The sequence below is a fragment of the Sinocyclocheilus anshuiensis genome, unplaced genomic scaffold (genome assembly GCF_001515605.1).
Source record: "Sinocyclocheilus anshuiensis isolate Anshui unplaced genomic scaffold, SAMN03320099.WGS_v1.1 scaffold687, whole genome shotgun sequence".
NCBI classification, from domain to species: Eukaryota; Metazoa; Chordata; class Actinopteri; order Cypriniformes; family Cyprinidae; genus Sinocyclocheilus; species Sinocyclocheilus anshuiensis.
The window spans coordinates 64,443-78,182 of NW_015551096.1; the positions used below are offsets into that span (position 1 = coordinate 64,443).

Genomic DNA, 13,740 nt, shown 5'->3' on the forward strand with positions numbered 1-13,740 from the left:
GCCCGCCCGGTCTGTTCTGTTCTCGTGCTCCATTTAGGCGCGCTGCATTCTGATTGGTTCGGATAGCATAATGCGGGAGGTCGGGGGCGCGGAAAATCGTGCTATAAAGCGATTTAGAAATTGCGCAAGCTCAGATCGCGATTTTATGACGATTTCGATTAATCGCACAGCCCTACTCGGAAGTAAACGCCCACTGGTACGATTGGCTAAAAGTTGCGTATGTTTGACAGCCTACATCCTTCACAGATGCATGCTGCTGTGATTTAGGTTTAAAACGCATAAATACTCAGTACATATCAAACGATCTGAAATAACAAAGTAATAGTGACCACATAATAAAAACAGTTACTCACACTTGTGTGGTGCGACATTACTGTCGGATCCAATATATTCAGCACAGCATCGTCTTTTATTTTCAGTCGTTCTGAAAATCCTGCATCGAATTGTGCCTTGTTTGTAAATGAATCCGCGGTAAACAAACAGCCAAGTTCTTGCTGATGCAGTCTGGAACTTCATTAAAAAGACAGTTCGTCCACTGATCACACTTTCCTAATGTTGGGATCAGAAGGAAGGCAATGCAAAGACTGTTTTTCCACAACTTGGCACTGCACAGCATCTTGTTGTCTTCAGAGCATCTTTATCGTTTGGCTTCTGTGTAGACCTGAGTTCACCTGTCGTTATTTACACTACAAGCGCGAATCGGTGGGTGGAGCAAAACAGGCAGCGGTGTAGAATCGGTGGGCGGGGCTGAACGGGCAGTGATGTAGAATTGGTGGGCGGGGCTAAACAGTCAGTGACATAGAATCGATGGGCGGTGCTAAACAGGATGTTGATCTTCTGTGGAGGCGGGGTTTAGCCACACATTACATCATAGAGTGGCACATTCCACAAGATGTCGTTTGTTCAGACTGGCTTCAATTTAAGCTGTTTTTAGACTAACGAGAAAGTTTTGAGTTCTGAAACTTTTATAAATATTTAAGAAATATTTTTATAGTACAATGGCCTCTTATATGCCAAAAGATCAAGGGAATTTTGATTTCTCAGTTCATGACCCCTTGAAATTCTGTTTGTTAAATTAAATGTTTTCTTTGTGCATTTCAGATAGATGCCCTGGTGGTTCTCACTCCCAGACAGACAGCTGAACTCATAGTTGAGAATTTTGCAGGTCTCCCAGAGAAAAACATCATCATAAACATGGTTTTTGATCACATCCTGGTTTCTCCTGAAGACCGTGGTCTGCTTGAGATGCTTGGATATCTCATCATACTCGCTGGCCGGGTAAGAGCATCTCTGCCAAAGACTGTCTGTCTGTATAATCGCTTTGGAGTAAGCTGAATTGTTTCTCGTTTTGTTTTGATGTCAGATGGGTTTGGAGTGCTCATCATACCAGCAGATGTAAGTAACACTTAAACACTGTTTCATTACTGTTTCTGAACCGCTTCAGTCACAGGTTCACATGATTTCTCTCTCTTTCAGAGTTCAGAGGCTGCAGGAATCTGTGGTTCCTCCACACATGATGCAACCCATCAAGGACTACACGAGTCAGCTGGAACAGATGGCACCTTCTGGTACAGATACATGCACACAAACAAAACAAATTAAAAATTATGGCAGACTAAGTAAATGTCTTAAGCAAATTTAGTCAGCAATTTAGTCTCTAAGTTGATTGACAAACACATTTTCTATACTATAAATCTGAGACTTTACTATTGTGTTTTTAACAGACTGTTTTCCTCCGCCTGTTACGGTAAGAAACTCAAGTTTTAACCTCATGAGTTGATATTTTCACATACAAAAAAGAAAAGTACTTAATGAACTATTATTGATTTGTGGTCATGTGCTTTGCAGTGTATTTCAACACCAATCAATGGTAAGTTAAATATTGTAAATAAGCTGTAAATACTGTAGAGAAACAACAAAATGCACTGTCAAATCAAAAATATACTCTTGTCTGTTTTTCTTATTTTCCTTCTTTTACTTTTACAGAAACCTCAATGTGTGATGGAATCAGCAGGTAGTGTTCATTATGGACTTTTAACTGAAAATGATATTCATGTCAAGTAAATCAAAATAAAGAGAAGAGTTTATCTACCCCACAGTAACGAGACTCTCCTGTCCGCGGGACTCGTGAGCGCCCCCTGTAGTGTGGACCTGCAGCAGTACGCTTGCTCTTCGGTAAGAAGACCATGAACAGAAAACTCAGTTCACATGAGCTGATGTTGATGATTGTCTGGGAATCTGTGTCCCTCCAAATGTGCAGCAGTTTCTGGAATCAGCATAATATTTCCTGAACGTTGATGTCCACTGATGAAATCTTCTGTGTTTGTAGCTCACAGACTTCACTGCTGCAAACCTGGCTGAACTCCTGAAGTGTCAACTATCCAGCAGCAGCAGTTACTCCAAGGAGATCTGGAAACTGCTTCTCACTAAAGCAAATGATGTTCTGGATCAAGCCCTCATCATCTTTTCCAGCGCAGCAGCAAATATGGTAAAAAGCCTTGTACAACTCTCCTCTAGTGTTTACTGGAAGATTGACTGGGAATCTGACAGTAATTCCTCTCATTACATCATCAGTCTCAGCCAATCAGAGATGATGTTCTGTCCCAAGTGCTGGATGTGATTGGAGAGCTGAGACTGGAGACCATCAGTTCTGACCAATGGAGTGACATCGCTTTCATCAGCATGTTGTTTGATCAAAATCTGAAGCCGTTTTTATCGTTTGCATCATCATCCCTACTGCGGTGCACCAGCAGCAAAAACCTCAGCTGCCAAACCTACCAGCACATGTAAGAAAAGCATTTCCTCAACAATAGCCCAGGACTATCATGAGCTGATAAGATGCTTGTTCAACATTATTTTCAACCATTTTTCAGTCTGTCGGAGGTCAAACTTGTCAATGAGAATCAAGGAAGAAACATGGTGAACTTCTTCATCCTGAACTTCCTCAGAAGAAACACAACAGGTGATCTGGAGGTTCACAGAAGTTTCATATGAAGGTTCTGGAGTTCATGAAGGTGATTTCACTGTGTGTGTTGTGTGTCAGATGCGGGCTGTGTGTCGAATGCTAACAACAGCACTGAGTGGCTACAGAAGAACTTTGGCCCGTTCTCTCGGTTTGTGTCTCTGGCAGATCTGCTCTCCATCAACGGACTCTTTGATCCCGTATGTCTTCACATCTTCACATGTGATTTCATCAAACAAGATTGAAAAACATAACACCAACATCTTTACCCTTCATTCTTATTATCTTGTTCTTCTGTGTGTGTTTAGTTGGAGACCCTGGACAATCTCACTCCAGAGCAGATGGTTGGACTGATGGTTGAGGATCTCCCTCGTCTTCCACCGAAGGATTTCGTCATCAATCGAGTGTTTGATCATTTGCTCGTGTCGCCTGTGAAACAGAGATTTCCTGATGTTCTCTTAACCCTGCTCTTAATCTCACGGACGGTAAAGCTTACTCGGATGTTTTCAATGCCTCTGCTCCAAACTCTAATGAGATGTTCACAACACGACACTTTTAGGCTTCATGCCGGATAAGAAATATGTTTTAAACAGCAAGCTGCAAAATTAGGATGTACTGTGCAATATAATACCAAAATGTTGTGCCGCATTAAACAATCCCGGAATGTGTTTTTGCAAATTTACAGAACATTTTAGCTGAATGGACGTTAGGCAGACTAGATGCCATACTTAATTTTTCACAGATAAATATGAGGCTGTGAGAGCGATATTCCATAGAACCTTTAGACAGAGGTCTTCAGCGCTGATCCTGGGGACCCACTGTCCTGCAGAGTTCAGCTCCAACCCTGATCAAACCCCCTGAACCGGCTAATCAAGGCCTTCAGGACTGCTTGAAATCACAGGCCGGTGTGCTGAAGCAGAGTGGAAATAAACTTTGCAGGACAGCGGGTCTCTGAGAGCAGGGCTGAAGACAATAACAACTGATAGAATGGACTGAACGTCTGTCTCTCACAACCTCATTCAAGTTGTCAAAAATTCAAGATGGCATATCAGTCTTTTCTCCCAGTCTTTGTGTGTGCTGTATATGTGTTTTTTTTTTTTTATCGTTAGCTTAGCAACATGCTAACGTCAGACGCTGTTGGAACTGCAGGTGTTTGTTGAATCTCTCATGAGCTTCAAATTAAGTCCACTATTTGTGCGGTGCTAGCATTAACGAAGTAGCTGCCTGTGTTTATCAGAATCAGACACTTATTTCAGTTAGGATATTTCATCAAAAGGCTGCTGCCTGTCAAGACTGCTCACTAGGGTTTGAAGTCAGCATGTTTTGCTTTTACATGTGGTTTGCCTGGAAGAGATTGTGGGGTAAATTTGCAGTGGTCAAACGAGTTTGATGAATCAGTTATATGACATCGGCACTGACGCCTGTTTGTGTTTCCACAGACCTTTATCCCGTGCAGCTCCTACATACTGATGTAAGTGTACTTGGGCCTCTGTTGACACTTTTGTGAGTCTCTTGTTCCAAAATTGGCTCTAACTCTGTGATTCTCTCTCAGATTTCAGAGGCTGATTCAGGCTCTTCCTTCCCTGTCGTCAGAGATGGAGACTCTGGTCTTCCGTGTAACTGGAGAACTCAAGCAGAATGGAGAGAGAGGTAAATCCCAGTCTTAGCTTCTTCATTATCACTCACTGTCGACTCCACTAGAAGATCAACATGTTTCTCTTTACTTCTTCTTTAATGAATGACTTAAATGTGTGTGTCTTATTTCCAGGCTGCTCACTTCCGGAACCTCCAACAGTAAGAGTTTGTTTGTAACACAGTTTTCCTTCTCAGTCTCTTTCGGATTCCTCACTGTCATTCATTCTTTGAACCTTTTTCATTCATTGCTTTAAACCATTTGCTTTGTTCTCACTTTTTCATCTGTTTCAGTGTCCGATCACACCTGTGAATGGTAAGTGCATTTGTTCACTTCACTTGTTTGTTGTATGTTGAACTACTCGATGTCTAATGGAGTCTGAATGAATGTTGTGATAAACTGACCCTGCATCTTTCCTCTAGCCAACATCCATAAGCACTGAGGCCAGAGTTTCTCAGATTTCCTCTCTATTGAGTATACTGTAGTGACAGCTGCTGTTCCTACAGATCTACAGGCATTCCTACAGCCCATCCAGACCAATAATAATAACCACACTAACCAATACAATAGGTGCCGTCACACCTCCAGTTCTTCAGTCCAAACGATGCTAATCACAAGTAACCTGTTGGACAAGCAAACTGAAACCCATAAATAGCTTGATCGTGTTTTCAAATACATTTATTATCCTTTCTATCCTCCTAAAGGGTAAATCCCAGTAGTTTAAAAGACTAGTAGATTTTGGGAAAGGAATTCGGAAAGAATTAAAACAAGATTTGCTCAGCATTGGATATTATTTAGAGGGACTTTTTGCTGGAAGAGACTCATGTCTCAAAGAGATTCACTGGTCACTGCCAACTGCTGTAACCAGGAGCCTTTCTATGTTCGCAGGGTTCAGTGTTCCCATTATTAACCCAATGTTCCTTTGTTAGCCGAACGCCAACCCTGGGAACACAGGATCTATGCCATGTGTTGATTATTTGTTATATAAATCTGGCCATCATATGACCTGGTAATATGGTAATGACGTCCTGTTACCATGTAGCTAACAAGAATCTGAATGAGTTTGTCAACAAAATGAAGCAAGTTTTGTTTGTCAAGTTTCTACTTCCATTATCTTCTCTTAACATTTTTGATTGTTCCATTTTTATTTACTGGTGTTGTATTGTTATAAATAGGATCCAGTGGCACTAATCAGTGTTTTCTGATTGATTTAACAGCTAGCAGAGTTTGTTCAGGAGTCAACAGGTACGAGTAAACACTCTTTCTTCCACTTTGACACTGTGACATCATCTATCAGACAGGAACTGCTCATGAAATTCTGATGTCTTCCACAGTAACAAGACTCTCCTGTCCGCGGGACTTGTGAGCGCCCCCTGTAGTGTGGACCTGCAGCAGTACGCTTGCTCTTCGGTAAGAAGACCACGAGCAGAAAACACAGTTAAAATGAGCTGATGTTGATGATTGTCTGGGAATCTACATCCCTCCAAATGTGCAGCAGTTTCTGGAATCACCATGATATTTCCTGAACGTCGATGTCCACTGATGAAATCTTCTGTGTTCGTAGCTCACAGACTTCACTGCTGCAAACCTGGCTGAACTCCTGAAGTGTCAACTATCCAGCAGCAGCAGTTACTCCAAGGAGATCTGGAAACTGCTTCTCACTAAGCAAATGATGTTCTGGATCAAGCCCTCATCATCTTTTCCAGCGCAGCAGCAAATATGGTAAAAAGCCTTGTACAACTCTCCTCTAGTGTTTACTGGAAGATTGACTGGGAATCTGACAGTAATTCCTCTCATTACATCATCAGTCTCAGCCAATCAGAGATGATGTTCTGTCCCAAGTGCTGGATGTGATTGGAGAGCTGAGACTGGAGACCATCAGTTCTGACCAATGGAGTGACATCGCTTTCATCAGCATGTTGTTTGATCAAAATCTGAAGCCGTTTTTATCGTTTGCATCATCATCCCTACTGCGGTGCACCAGCAGCAAAAACCTCAGCTGCCAAACCTACCAGCACATGTAAGAAAAGCATTTCCTCAACAATAGCCCAGGACTATCATGAGCTGATAAGATGCTTGTTCAACATTATTTTCAACCATTTCTCAGTCTGTCGGAGGTCAAACTTGTCAATGAGAATCAAGGAAGAAACATGGTGAACTTCTTCATCCTGCCCTTCCTCAGAAGAAACACAACAGGTGAGGTGCAGGTTCACAGATGTTTCAGTCTTCATGGGGAGGTTCACAGATGTTTCATATGAAGGTTCTGGAGTTCATGAAGGTGATTTCACTGTGTCTGTTGTGTGTGTCAGATGCGGGCTGTGTGTCGAATGCTAACAACAGCACTGAGTGGCTACAGAAGAACTTTGGCCCGTTCTCTCGGTTTGTGTCTCTGGCAGATCTGCTCTCCATCAACGGACTCTTTGATCCCGTATGTCTTCACATCTTCACATGTGATTTCATCAAACAAGATTGACAAACATAACATCAACATCTTTACCCTTCATTGTTATTCTCTTGTTCTTCTATGTGTGTTTAGTTGGAGACCCTGGACAATCTCACTCCAGAGCAGATGGTTGGACTGATGGTTGAGGATCTCCCTCGCCTTCCACCGAAGGATTTCGTCATCAATCGAGTGTTTGATCATTTGCTCGTGTCGCCTGTGAAACAGAGATTTCCTGATGTTCTCTTAACCCTGCTCTTAATCTCACGGACGGTAAAGCTTACTCGGATGTTTTCAATGCCTCTGCTCCTTGGACTGATGGTTGAGGATCTCCCTCGTCTTCCACCGAAGGATGTCGTCATCAATCGAGTGTTTGATCATCTGCTCGTGCCTCCTGTGAAACAAAGATTTCCTGATGTTCTTGAGCTCCTGTATATCTTCTCCACAACGGTGAGACGTTTTTCAGAGATAAGGCTGGAGGTCTTCAGCAGTTTTTAGAACCGTGTATATATTAAGAAGTTGAAATTTGGCACGCTCATTTGAGAGAGTCTTAACATCTATTATGCCAAATGTGGGGTCTGTATCTCCAATTCTGTAGTGGAAACAACAGTTTAGAGTCACTCATTTGATCGTTTTATCCAATGATGTAGAAACACAATGCTCTATTGAATTACACCAGTACTTGTATAAATTTCACTATTTAGATTTTTTTTTTTGGATGTTTTTGATATTGCAAACAAACCATCTGTAATCGATCCCATTGCAGTATCATAGTGTCCTATTCAGGTTTTGATCACGCTTGTGTTATAATGTTTGTTCTGCTGTGCTCATCCCTGTTACTGCTGCTTACAGTGATATTCCTCTGAATGGAAATAAATGAGTTCTACTGGTTTTCTTTTCTAGAGTCCACTCAGCTGTCAAACCAGCCAGATAATGTAAGTGTTTGTTTATTAATAACCATCTGACACAGTTGCATTAATGACCACATCTTCTTGACTACTTCTGTTGTGTTGTGAATCAGCTTCACGAGGCTGGAGCAGATCTTGAGCTCAGGAGCGGGTGATCTGGAGCCCATCATCTGGGCGAGTGTTTATAAGTTCAGCCGCACGGCTCCTACAGGTCAGCGGCGTATCATCTGTGTTCTGTCAGCCATTATGTTCTTTTCCCACGTTCCTTATTAACGCTGTTTTTGACTGTCCTCACAGATTGCGCTCTTCTCCCAGTTGTGAATGAGGTGTGTTTGTTATTTAAAATCACTTAGATTTTTATTTTTACAGAATTAAACACCACTTTAAGTCTGTTGTGTGCATTTAACGCTGCATTTGTCTTTTCCTCTGCAGTGTCCCATGACTCCATTCAACGGTATTGAGTGATTCCCCTTCATCACTAGGAACAATGCATCACTATCATTTCCTGATCATGTGTGAGTGTGCAGTTGTGTGTCTGTGTTGATGTTTTCCTCTGTTTGTGTGTGTTTCAGAGACTCAGGTGTGCAGTGAGGTGGACAGGTAGCGTAAAGTTTTAATCACTGCTTCATTTTCCTGTTTAGTTTTTCCCAGCTCTGACTAACTGTGTCCTCTCTGTCCAGTTCTGCATTACAGCAGTGCCCAACCGATGGACTGTTGTGTGGCTTGAGTATCACAGAGCATGCATGTGCCCCGGTAATCACATATGAGTCTGTATACTGGAATGCGGCTCTATAATCAGTGGTGTAAACAGGTGTGTTCACGTGTGTGTTCAGGTGCTGAATGTGAGTCTGGAGTATCTGGTCTCACTGTTGGACATGCATCTGTCTGTGGATGACATGAGCTCAGCAGAGAGCTGGAAACTCTTCCTGACCAGAGTCTCACACCTGCTGGATGTCGCCCTCGAGCAGCTCTCCAACCAGGTACAAGACAGATTCTCTTCTGTCTGATTCACAGCACACTGCAGCTAAAACCGAAACCATACACATGGTAACATTTTACAATAAGGTCCCATTAGTTAACTGTAGTTAATGTATTACCTAATAGTAACTAACAATGAGCAATACATTTGTCACAGTATTTATTGATCTTTGCAGCTGGTCATTTTGTCAATTCAGGTAATAATATTAAAAGATAAAACATTTGATTTTAAAAATGTATTAGTAAATGTTGAGATCAGCATTAAGATTAATAAATGACCCTTTTCATTTATTGTTCTTGTTAACAAATATTAACAAATGGAACCTTGTAAAGTGTTGCCAAAAACATGTGTGTTACTTGAAATAAAATAAATGTTAACTGAAATAAAATATTTAAAAATATATATTTCACCTAGATGCCAAATCAACATTATTGTTTAGTTTAACTTGAGGTAGTAAAATAAAAAAAAATATCTGAAATAAACTTAAATAAAATAAAATAAAATAAAATATCAAAACTAAAAAAAAAAACTAGTATATCAATGACACTAAAATCTCACAGAATCAGAACCACTCGGTCTGTAAAAGACGATTGCTGTGAATGCTTCATGAACACAGGAACTGAGCGGCTCTGACTGACTGTAAACAGCACAGAAATTCCTACATTAATACATTCTGAGTTCTCAATGTTAGTTTACAAAGATTGCAGCTGCGCTGTTTGGAGCCGTTTGCTGTGCCGACGATCTTCTCTGTGTGTAGTCGGTGTGGGGGAGCAGCAGCTCTGCTTCAGTGGTGCTGGACGTCCTGCGGGAGCTGCGGCTGGACAGACTGATGGACGAGAGCGCCGCTGCGCAGTGGCTTGATGAACACCTGCGAGCGTTCCTGCCGAGCGTGTCCAGGACCTTCCTGCAGTGCCTGCGCAGCCAGAACTTCAGCTGCCAGAGCTTCCAGACAGTGTAAACGGCCCAGATCTTCCTCTCTTTCTGTTTAAATATTTAAAACAAGTCAAAAATGCTGAGTATCAGTGTATGAATATCTCAGAGTGTTTTATGGATCTGAGTATCAGTGTATCAGAATAGTTTTGGAGTCTGAGTGATATGATATTGACATGTGTGTGTGTGATGAAGGGTTGGAGCGTTCGATGCAGGATTTCTCCGCATGAATGATGTTCAGCGCCGAATAACCGTGTCACACTTCATCATCCCGTTCCTCTCGAGAGCAGGTACTGGACAGATGCTCCTCTGTGTGTCGTTCTTCTGTCTGGGTCAGATCAGCTCATTAATAACACTGTATTGCTGTGATATTGTGTGTGTGTGTGTGTGTGTGTGTGTGTCTGTGTGTGTTCAGGTGCGGCGTGTGTGTCCAACAACAGCTCTCAGTGGCTCATCAGTAACTTTGGACAGTTCTCTGCTCTCGTTCCTCTGAATCAGCTGATGTCGCTCAACCCACAGTTCAACCCGGTACAGTCAACACTACATATTTACACTGCATTCCTCAGTATTTGTGTTTTCCCGTCAGATGTCTAAACACCTCTAAAATGCTACAGTTACCTGAGAAGCAATTGAGTAAGATACTAAGCATAAACTGATATATTGATGTGGGCGTGGCTCTCAAACTGGTATGCAGATGAGCATGAGCTTGCAGGGGCGGAGTTTAAGGCGGGGCTTGATTCTGTGTCTCAGTTGCTGATTGCATGCAGATGTGGGCGTAGCGCTCTAAAATGGAGGCGGATCTGAATGCAAGTTTGCAGTAGATTATAAGAAAGGGGCCGGGTTTGAGTGGATTCAACGATTGGAAAAATCTGATGTTTCACTGGAAGATCCAGTTATGACATTCTGATTAAACAATACAGTTTTTTTAATAAATGAAACGTATGTACAGATGAAATGTTCACAAAAGGATCTATAGATCATTTAGAAAATGAGGTGAATTTTCCTAGAATGCTGATTTTAAAGCAAGAACTAAGAAATTTAATTCAAGGTTCTTTCAGAATGGGATGCAATATCTTCCACAGTGTTGCTTCTCAAGGTATTTTACTAGAAAACTTTTTTTAACTTGGTGTCTGCTTGCGTTCTTCTCTGTTTCCAGATGAGCGGCCTGCTCTATCTCTCTCCAGAGCAGCTGGTCGGGCTGATGTTTGATGATGTTCCTGGTCTTCCAGAGAAAAGTGTGGTCATCAATGCCGTGTTCGATCACCTGACCACGTCTCCACAGAAAGAGAGGATCCTCTCCACGCTTCCCATCATGGTTGAGTCATCAAAGACGGTAAAAGAGCTTTTCAGTGCACTTTTGCATCTGTTTCTCATTGTTGTCCCACCATTGACACCCAGATGTGTTTCTTTCTGACAGAGGAACGTCTCCTGCGTGTCATATCAGATCATGTGAGTGTCGTCATGTGTTTGGTGTGCTGAATCTCACGGTCTCGTGCTCACGCTGTCTGTCTGTCTGTCTGTTTGCTAGCTTCCACCGTCTGGATCATCTGGTGGTCAGCGTGCCAGTGGATCTGGAGTCAGTGATTCTGAGGAGTAAATCAGCTCTTCTTTGTCTGTTTGCTAGCTTCCACCGTCTGGATCATCTGGTGGTCAGCGTGCCGGTGGATCTGGAGTCAGTGATTCTGAGGAGTAAATCAGCTCTTCTTCAGAACGTGCCGCAGGGTGAGACCAGAGCACTTCGACTGTCATGAGACGTTTGTTTTAAGTCACATGTTCACCTGAATTAGGTTCCCTGCTGTGTGAGTATATATCAAACATTACACATACACTCATGAGTGTCTCTCTCTCTGTCTGTCTCAGGTTGTGTGAGCTCCAGCAGACAGGTGAGTGTTGAAGGTGCCCTGGGGAAAAAGACGCGTGCTTAATTGTATTGATTGTGCGCGTATAGTGGACTTCAAATCTCAAAAGTCTATTTAAAAAAAAAACTACTTAAAGAGAGACACTTTCATGACTATGTTTCTCGACACACTTAAGTACACTTTTAAACTTTTAATTTGTAAACAAACTTTCAGTCCATTTAAAAGTGCATTTTAAATCATTATGGTTTAATAATTTTTAGTCATGCTTTAAAGAAGTACACTATTTTGATGTGTTGACTAAAGCACATGTAAAGTACTTGATTATAATTTTGTGTTATATAATATAACTAGTTGCAACTTCATCATTACAAATGTATTTAAATGCATGATATACAGGTTTGAATAGAAATGACATTAAAGTGTATTTTAGTTGATCATAAATTCAGCAGTACTTTAACCATATTTCAAAGACAATGAAAGTAATAATGAAACTACATATGAAGATGTACTTAAGTGGGTCAAAAAACACTCTTAAGGTCAACTAGTGCATTTAATAGAAGTTTAAACTGTAATGCATTTTCATTTAATTGGAAATATCCTGCAGGTAAGTATCTGAAAACATTATATTTACTTTGCACTTCAGTATATTATTTTAATGATATTATTTGCATAGTAAGTGCACTTTTTAAAAGTATGCTGATGATTTAAGCTCATCTGATGCTGTTCTTCTGTCTCTTCCAGTGTGGCGTCACACCAGTGAACGGTTAGTGATCATCTGTGATTGGCTTGTTTGGTTATTTCTGTCTGTAATCGTGAGCTGACGGCAGTCTCTCTCTCTCTTTCTCTCTCAGAAACGACAGTGTGCGGGAGCGTCAACAGGTGCGTCAAACAACTTCAATGAGCCTTCAGATGATTTTAGAACTCAAACAGACATACTTTCATATGATTATTCGATGAAACAGTCAGCCGATCGATCGATTATCAAAGTAATCGCTAGTTTCAGTCTGATTGGCCATCTGTGGAGTATCTGTGCTCTGATTGGTCGTTTAAAGTTTCTGTCATCCTCATAAGTGTGTGTGTTCCAGCTCTGTTCTGTCGGCGTATCTCGGCTCGTCTCATGATGGCGGTCGGCTCTGTGAATTCAGCATCACACAGTACGCATGTGCAGAGGTACACGAAACACACCGTACACAGATGTGTGAACACACACACTCTCTCTCTCTCTGAAAATATCTATCTTATGTATGTAATGTTTTGTGTGTGTGTGTTCAGTTGACAGATCTGAGCTCACAGGACCTGGCCACGGTGTTGTTATGCGGTCTTAATGGGAATGAAAGCGTGTCCGATGAGACGTGGAAACTCTTCACGCAGAAGGTCAACCCTGTGCTGGGTCCAGCGCTCGACCTGCTTGCCCACACGGTACACGACTACACTCGTCTCTGTCCACTTACTGTATATGCAATCCAGGCTACGTCTACATCAGTCCACATACACTGGAAAACGCATCTTTTTCTCTGTGTTTTGGCCTTCAGCCAACACTAAGACAGCATTTTTGCAAATACAAAGGTTTTTGAAAATTCTCTCCTAAGTAGATAAATTTGAAAATGGCCAAAAACTCTGATTTCATATAATAAAGATGTTTAAGATGTTCGGAGCTCACCTGTGGAGAGTGACAACGGTGCAAAAGTTCTTATAAATAATATTAACAAATACATGAACAACATAAAATTAAAACCAAAGTCAAACTAAATGATGAACTGTGTGTGTCTCTGTCAGAGGCTGAACAAGTCCCACCCCTCAGAGTCATTCTTGAATGTGATTGGAGAAGTCACTCTGAGCTCCTTCAGCTCCACCAATCTGAGAGATGATTCATTCGTCCAGCGCTGGTTTGACTCCAGGCTCCACCCATTTTTACCCTACGCCTCCGAGACATTCCTGTCCTGTCTGTCCACCAGAGACTTCAGCTGTGACACCTACAGGAGCGTGTGAGTTTCACACACACACACACACACACACACACACTCTCTCT

The 13,740-nt window shown here is 41.8% G+C and overlaps 1 pseudogene; it reads left to right on the forward strand.

Moving 5' to 3' along the window:
• The window catches only part of LOC107662687 (uncharacterized), a 34,909-nt pseudogene that overhangs the window by 9,871 nt on the left and 11,298 nt on the right, over positions 1 to 13,740 (forward strand).